The sequence below is a fragment of the Nymphalis io genome, chromosome 15, assembly GCF_905147045.1.
Source record: "Nymphalis io chromosome 15, ilAglIoxx1.1, whole genome shotgun sequence".
Classification (NCBI taxonomy): domain Eukaryota; kingdom Metazoa; phylum Arthropoda; class Insecta; order Lepidoptera; family Nymphalidae; genus Nymphalis; species Nymphalis io.
The window spans coordinates 1,891,891-1,900,515 of NC_065902.1; the positions used below are offsets into that span (position 1 = coordinate 1,891,891).

The following is an 8,625-nucleotide window of genomic DNA, read 5'->3' on the forward strand; positions in this document are numbered from 1 at the left end:
ACAAACTTTTTAATCGTATTATTTACATTCTTTTTTATTATTCATGTGGCAAACGTTAAAAATAATTAAATGTTATTAACAAGGTTTTATACATATTAAGAAATAAGTAATTTAAAAAATAATAATTAATAAATAAAATTTAAAAAAAATTGTAATTTTAATAACCAAAATTGGTCGACATGTATTTGAAAGGCCACAATTAATAATGTCTTTATGCATTCCTCGCTTTCGGTAGAAGGAAGTACTCTTAATTGAGCGCTACACTATTCCCTAAGAACCAGCAATACCCTACCCGTCACGTGATCGCATGGGCATCGCGAAATAATGGTAGTATAGAGGTGTGCAGATCATAGCGAGCTATTGAAAGTATCTTACTTCGGCTCCGAGGTATCGTACACTGTGATGACTATCTTAAAAATAGTGGTCTCGTATTGCTCTCACCGTTATTACCCTTTGTCTCCAAAACTGGGCTTTATTACATTTATGGCCTGTGAGAACGTCCTCCTATATGAGAATTTCGTACAATTCCATGGACCGCATTACACCAACAAATCGAATCTGGGCCTCCTACTTTGGACAGGTCTTCAAAAATTACGGCTAAGACAAATAATAATAATAATAACGGTTGTGAACAAAACCGGCAAGTTCATAAATGCTTAGATCTCTAGGTCTCGGGGTAAAACCCTAAGTTCGCCTAAGAAAAATACATTGAGGTTGTAAATAACTTTATTTAGGCATAGCTTTGTAGATCCGCTTGGACAGCCCACCCACTTATTCGCATATTCTACCGTCAACCTTCGTATTTAGCAATACTTAGTATTGCTGTGTTCTGGTTTGGAGAGTGAGTGACCCTGCGTAACTACAGGCACTAGGGACAAAACATCTAGTTCCCAAGGTTGTTATCACATTGGTTGGATGTAAGAAAATGTTAATATTTCTTTCAGTGCACAATGACACACGTCATTCTAAGCTCGGAGTTTTAAAGTTAGCACTCCCCTCCCGCGAAGGACACCCAAAGCCATTGCGCCTGAAATTTTCAATTCAAATCCAGTTAATCATCCCACCGGATTATGTGAGTGAGGGAGTATCTGTAATATCTCCTACGCAGTTTCCTAGTCTTCGCCGAGAATGGCCGCAGTGACCAAAATCGGTCAGGACGTCATTATTTTATGTATAATAATAAATTCATATTTGCCGTTAGGTATAAATACACAAATAATAGAAATTTCCTCATAATTCATTGCACATATAAGGTCGAAGCAGTCGAACATTACGTCTTTATACAAATTTCAAAACTTCCAACATTGTAGGCGGTGCCGCATGACATCACCGTGTTTACTAACTGTCGTCTGACACATACGTACATACGCTTTATAAAAATAGTTGTTCTATCTATAAAATATCAGAATAATTAGCACTGTATTCAATTAAAATAAAGTCCAAAATTGCATACATAAATTGCAATCTTGCGACCATTTTTAAGCAACTGTGTACACACCACATAATGAGACTCGGGTTCTAGGTCACTGAGCACGTTCCACAACTGTCTTTGTTTTGTTGGTAATCGATAATTAATCGATTTAAAATCGATTTATGCGATCGATAATTTGACATCCTCCCATACTAATCGAGATAAAAAGTTATCTTTTTTTTACATCTGATACCTTTATTAGTTAAGTAGAGTTAAAAATAATCTTCTTATTGAATTATTGTTATAAATCTACACAACATTATAATGACTGTTTTCTATCCGGCGTTTTCAACGGATAGAAAGTGACTTCCTCTAGAAGATTACAGATTGCAAAGAAAAATTCTTCATTCTAGTATTTATGATACGTATAATAAAAATATAATCTTTATCTGTTGAAATAAAAAGATTACTAAAATAACTTCTTTTTAATTGTGATACATAAATATTACCTATCTATCAAAGGTCGACTTTTAAGTCCTAAGATTTTATTTCATTCAGAAAATACCTAATGCAGCTATTATATAGGTATAATATTAATTCAAAAAGCAATTTTCATGTACATACGTTTAAAACGTAAGGAAAGTTACTATTGTGAGAAGTAATATATATATTGTAAATAAATACGAAACATAAATGGTTTAATAACCCAAAGAGGACAAAGAAACATTATTTTTTTATTAAAATAATACAAGCAATATAAATATCTTATAATATTATTGCCCATCAATATTTACTTTTGATTTATCTTCTATGTTAAACGACAAGATTAATTCATACAACATAATCTACAAAGCAAGGAAATGACTCATTGTTTGCACGTAAAAAGCAACTTTATACTGATCACATTCAATCCAGTGGTTGGGATTATAGTCTTTAAATCAATTTATTTTAAACATAATAATGCGATTTCAAGGTCTTAGGTTAGATGAAAAGTTATGCAGTGAATGTTAAATTAACACAATATGAATTGAATAATTTTGCAAATGCATACAGCATCATGGCCGCCTTGTGGCAGCTTCACACCTTTTTGCTACCTACGTAGATTGATATAACGCAATAAAAACGAATAAAATTATGACAGATTGGTTTTAGTAGTTACTATTTAGATATTTTTATCATTAATATGAATATATTCCTTTATATTTTTGTTCTCTAGGCATTCCTATACAATTCATCCGTGATGAAAGTTACTCAGCGTACGTTGTACGTACACCCGTTTCGTGGCCCAAATACACGTAATAAACTTTTTAAGTATGTTATTTTAACTGTGCGAATACTTACGTTTTATCCGTATATATATATTTAAATCTTTCTTCTATTAGGACAATTTCCAGTTGGTTATAGGATTTTTTGCAATAATCTATATAATGAAACATTTTACGTAACAAAAAACAATATTGTATGAGTATATTCCATTGAAACAATTATTGTTATTGCAACTGTATTAAATAGCACACCAGTGAACTACTAAAAATCACACCAACCTAACTATACCTAAATATGAATTTGAAAAAATCATCATATTTTCAGTTTTATTTTTTTATTTTATGCAATAAGCAGACGGACGAGCATATGTGCCACCTGATGGTAAGTGGTCACCAACGCCCATAGACATTTGCATTGTAAGAAATGTTAACCATCACTTACAACGCCAATACGCCACCAACCTTGGGAACTAAGATGTTATGTCCCTTATGCCTGTAATTGACTGGCTCACTCACTGTGGTGGGACTTGGTATTCGAAGTACCGCTATTTTGCGGTAGAATATCTGATGAGTGGGTGGTACCTACCCAGACGAATTTGCACAAAGCCCTACCACCAGTATCATACTATTTTCAAAGTATCTAATTACTGTTTAATTACTTGACATTGAAACGGCATAATAAAAAAATTTGACGAATATACAGACACCTAAAATATCATAAAGGATTTACGTTATGGTGGGATGTACGAGAAACCATCTCCAGACAGCAACTACACCAATCATAGTATTTATATATCGTAACAATTATTTGTAATTTTGTATATATAAGTTATTAATATTTTAGTGCTCGTGTAAAGTCTATACTATCATAATTCAATTAAAAATTACACCCAATAAGGTAAAATAGTCGTTTTTAGTCTGCAGATTTACAGTTTATTTTCTTGTTTAAAATAACTCTAATACTAATTAAAATGTTTGTATGTAAGTAATGTGAGGCATGCGCTGCAACGCCGCTTTCATTTTTTTATAACAAAATATCCGATACGATAGCGCGCTACCTATTGTACTTTGATGAGAAACCTCAGAAAGCTTTCAAATTGCCTCTGATGCTTATTTAAAAAAAAAGTAAAGTAACGTTTGTGCGCAAAACAATGTTATTTTATACAATTAATGAGATCATAAATAACAGAATACATTGGATATGAATGATCGCCTCCTGCCTGTGTCTTTGTTATATAAAAAATTGGACGCAATTAAAAGAAAATACAAAAAAAGCCACTCAGTTTTTGACAGTAATAATTCATAACTTTACGTAAGGAAAAAAAACATATATAATTTCAACTTAATTAGAAGATGGATTCGTGCATAAAATTCGGTCAAAAGCATGCTGTAAATTTTATATAAGTATAAGATTATTATTATATTTATTTAAACACAAGTTATTATTATACTTTCTATAACATTATAAACGGCTTTGGAAAATCTAGGCCAGTAACGTATATCCGACGTGAGGAGAATACAATATGAACTAAAATAGAAATACTGTTTCATAAATTTATGGGCTTTAATATTAAGTATGCAAATAAAAAAAAATGTAAAATATTTGCAATCAAATACAAAATGTGAAATCAATGACGTCTACATATAAGAACTGCATCCCTATTTTTTGTATCGGAACACTAACGGAACCTTCGCTTGGTAAGCGATTCTACATTTGCATTGTGCGGCTTTTTATCATTAGATTTAAATTACGCTCACTCCGCTATTTTTCTCGAAAAGAGCGTCGGATATATTTTACTAAGCGAACACGAACCATTTATTTCATCCTCGGTGTTACATTTGCGCGAGTGTAGACTGAATATGAAATGTCAAAGTGCTATCAATTTAAAGCTGACTGATTGAAGATCGAGATCTTTGCAATTAGTAAAATGGTATTTGAGTCTTGGTTTGGGTTTTTCTTATGAAATTCATGTACATATATACGAATCAAAATCAAAATTTATTCAATTTAAGCTACAGCTATTAATCATAACTTATTTATTTATTAAGTAGGAAGCCAAAGTGTACAATATAACATTTATATGTATATAATAAATTATAATATTAACATTACAGTACTGTGTACACGCTACTCAGGCTAACTCAAAAAGAATGCTAGCAGCATTTTCCCATTGAAATGCAATTTCCTTACGAAAATGAATCGGCCCTTCTATCACCAGTTCCGGCAATAGGACAATTTCTATATTTTATAAAAAAAATTGTGCACTATTAATCCAATGTCCAAGTAATTTAACTGTAACAACTGTCCTGTTTTTGTAGTCAGATTTCATGCCATATTTTAAGGGATCTAATACTATGGCATTTTTAGTTTTAACCTCGAATCAATATTGCTTTCAGTCAGTATCTATAAAACAAATGATAGACAAACCTGTATCCATTATTCGTGTCATAAAGAGTACTTTCATACAATTTTTACACAATTTAATGTTTATAATCTTTTTATAAATGCATTTTCACTGAAATAACGAGTAGTTGACTACACATTAAGAAATCATTTGGTTATTCAATCAGATTTCCTCAAATCATTCATCTGTGTTATATAAATGTTGTTAATAAATCTGCTCGTCGTGTTGTCGAAAGCCATCAAGAATTATTATTTATAATATTATTAAAAACTTAATTTATTATTGTTTCCATGCAAAATTCATTTATAATCAATATTTAATGCGCTTAATGCTTAGTATTACCATATTCATCAATAGAGTAAATAGATAAACTAAATATCAGGATGTCTAAATTCTAAAATAATCATTGTATTTCGCGAAATAAAAACTTCTACAATTTATTTATTTTAATATTATATATTATCTTTCGTTATATTGTTCATGAATGTGTTTTTTGATGCATGAACTATAACATTTTTGGTAAAAAGAAATGTACTATAATAAGTTATCATAATAAATCAAATCCAAAACTAATTTGAATTATAAATGCATTTATGTCTTGATTTTTTTTGAAACTAAAACTTTTTTCTATTATAACATAGATATTAATACACAAACTAATTCATAGACAGTTACTATTTTTAAGACATATACGTAATTGTAAGTAGCCATTAACATTATAACAAATACGGTTAACAAGATAAAAACTACGATACACTACGATCGTATCACTCAGGAAAGGCTTCATTGTATCGTACCAAAAAAAAAATAGTTACCAAATGTTACGAATGATTACAGTAATTTATTTTGCTGGCTGCCTCTGCTTCAGGGGTGAGTGACCTCGTTCAATGGCCTGTAGCCGCTCGCTAGGTATCATTTGTTACCTAACCAACACAAGAGTTTCCTAACTTTGACGACTGATTGAAAAGTGTAGTTACTTCTTTATTTTACGGAATTAAGTTATCATAAATATACTTATTAATATTATCAAGTATTGTTTGGTACGAAAATCGACAAATATTTGATTTGAGACGCAACTAAGATAACTACACTCGAACATTGTTGAACACAACCGATGTTATTAAATAATAAATACCTATAAAATTTTAATAGATTGTTTACTCATAAAGTCATAGCCAAAAATAAATCATATTTCTATAGCTAAGACTCATTTACTTTAATTATCGTATTCTTTTATACATTTCAGACTATAATGACAATATTTTTTTTTATGTTTCTCTGTAAGTGTGTAATACAAATGTATCTACATGAATATCGTATTTTTAGGACAGGTTATATAGTTATACAATTAAAATTAATAGATACATGTTAGTCATAAGATTTTAGGATCAGGTTTATTGTCATATATTGAAAAAAAAGGGAAAAGTTTCGAATCTGGAAATAAACCTAGCGCACATTCATATTTAATAGTAAAAAATAATGCCTATTTGAATTATACACATAAACTATTTAAAGTATTACGTAGCAGTGTTTGTATTTATATTTTTATATATATATAATACAAAAAAAATGTTAAATACCTACACAATATTACGTAAGTATACCTATATAAAAATAATTATGTAGCTTTAGCAAACTTTTGTTATAAACTATATATGCAGGTATATAAATGTCAATTTCCTGGCTCACTGACTGTCAACTTCAAAATCTCAAATGTAGATCGTCCGTTTCGTAACGTCAAAAAGGTTACCCTGGAAAGGTTTTATAATTTAAGGCGCTGCGCCTCCTCATTTTTCAAGTTCATCCAACCGGTCAGTTTCATAGCCATTCATTTAAGCAAACGAAGACTAAGTTGGCTTAATAATGACATGACAAATAAATATGGGTCATATTTTATATAGTTTTATGCATGTGCCTGTGCATGTGCCAGGCACATTGTGCCTTACTTTATTTATTTTTTTTATTTTTTTTAAAGATTCGCGCTAATAAAAATGTTATTTAATTAAATAAATTGAAGACAAGTTAATTTAACAAAAATCATCAAATTTTTAAATAGTTTTGTTTAAGTCAAGGTCAGAGTTAGTAATGGAAATGTAAATTAGGTTTCAAAGTAAAGTACCTATTGGATGGATGACGTAATGTTATAAAGTTATTCCAAGTAGTTTTTAGGAAAAAATATTATTGTGTATCAACTATTAAAACTAAATAAAATACTTCATGGTCTAACATTATTTTTTAAAATTAAGAGGATTTTTTATGTTGAAAAAAATTTAATTTTATTTCTATTACAAAAAAAAAACATATGCAGTTCAGAAAGTAAATTGCATTTATTGATTCGATTAATTTGAAATGTAATCAGTAAAGGGAAGTCACGGCTATAAGACAAGTTGAAATAGTATTCAACACCCACAAATGAATACCTCCATTCATTAGTCAATACATGTGTTATATGGACGTGCCATGTTGTACAATATCGGTATTTAGGCCATCGTTGACGGAAGAGCACACAAGAAATTCTATTTTGTATTAAACCAATTAACCGGTAATCCGCGGCTCGAGGAGCGACTTCGCAAACACTGCGCTCACTTTCATTTTGCACGGAAGAAATTCATATTGAATATAAAATCTCATCGACCATCGTGCCCGCCCCTACCCACCGGATTATAGGTCACAGCGACCAGAAATCTGCGCGTGTTAAAAACTACTAGTCGGGAAACGCGTAAAACGCATAACCTCTCCCTCGGTGCAGCGGCCGAAAATACACAGCACTATATATAGAACCGGTCGAAAAGTCGCGTGTACGGTCTTTGTTATCATATCATAATTAGTTTACTTACCAGAATCTTGCGCGTGCGTATTGCAATGGTCGTTGGCGGATTCGCGTTATTATTTCACTGAAATTATATTCGTTCGCGTCGCCTGTCGCTTGCGCAGATTCCGGTCGTGTGGCGCCCGCCCGGGCGGTGTGCCGACTGACGCGCCGCGCGCGCACCCATTGGGTGGATGGCTCCTCTATCCAAAGACACGGTGAGCACCGTGTCGAGATGTGCGTTGGTTCCTCCGCTCGTTCGAGAAAAACCTTCGCGGTTCACGTCAGTGCTATCTACTGAAAAACTTCGCTGCCTATTGAAGCAGTGAATCAATGTTTGCTCTACATCAGTGAAATTGCACGGTCGCTGCGTTTCAAACGGCATAGTTACTTTGGAAATTTTAATGTGGCATTTGACTCATTGTGCAAAATATCTTTATAATAATTTTTAGTTGTTTTATAATTACATCGATGAATGATGCGAATGACTTGTAGGAAAAAAGGATGGGTAGGTATATAATATCTTAATACCCACGTAGGTATTAAAATAGATGATTTCATTGTATTTGTTTTAACTCTATTTAAAATACATGACAAATTAAACATATTATGCAATTACTGTTCATTGTATATAATAGTAATGATACAGTTCAGCCTGTGATGATGTCCGACTACTTTGAGCCGGTTGGCGTGGTTGGTAGATACTTGCCTTTCACGCCGAAGGTTGTGGGTTCG

General features: G+C 31.7%; 1 protein-coding gene across 2 annotated transcripts in view; it reads right to left on the reverse strand.

Annotated features, from left to right (window-relative positions):
• Positions 1 to 8,161, reverse strand: part of LOC126773599 (CBP80/20-dependent translation initiation factor) — a 34,130-nt gene extending 25,969 nt beyond the window's left edge. For both annotated transcript variants that reach the window (XM_050494576.1, XM_050494575.1), the window contains exon 1: positions 7,919 to 8,161. The gene's annotated coding sequence lies outside the window, so the exon portion shown is untranslated. The remainder of the gene's footprint in view (positions 1 to 7,918) is intronic.
• Positions 8,162 to 8,625: the final 464 nt, after the last annotated feature.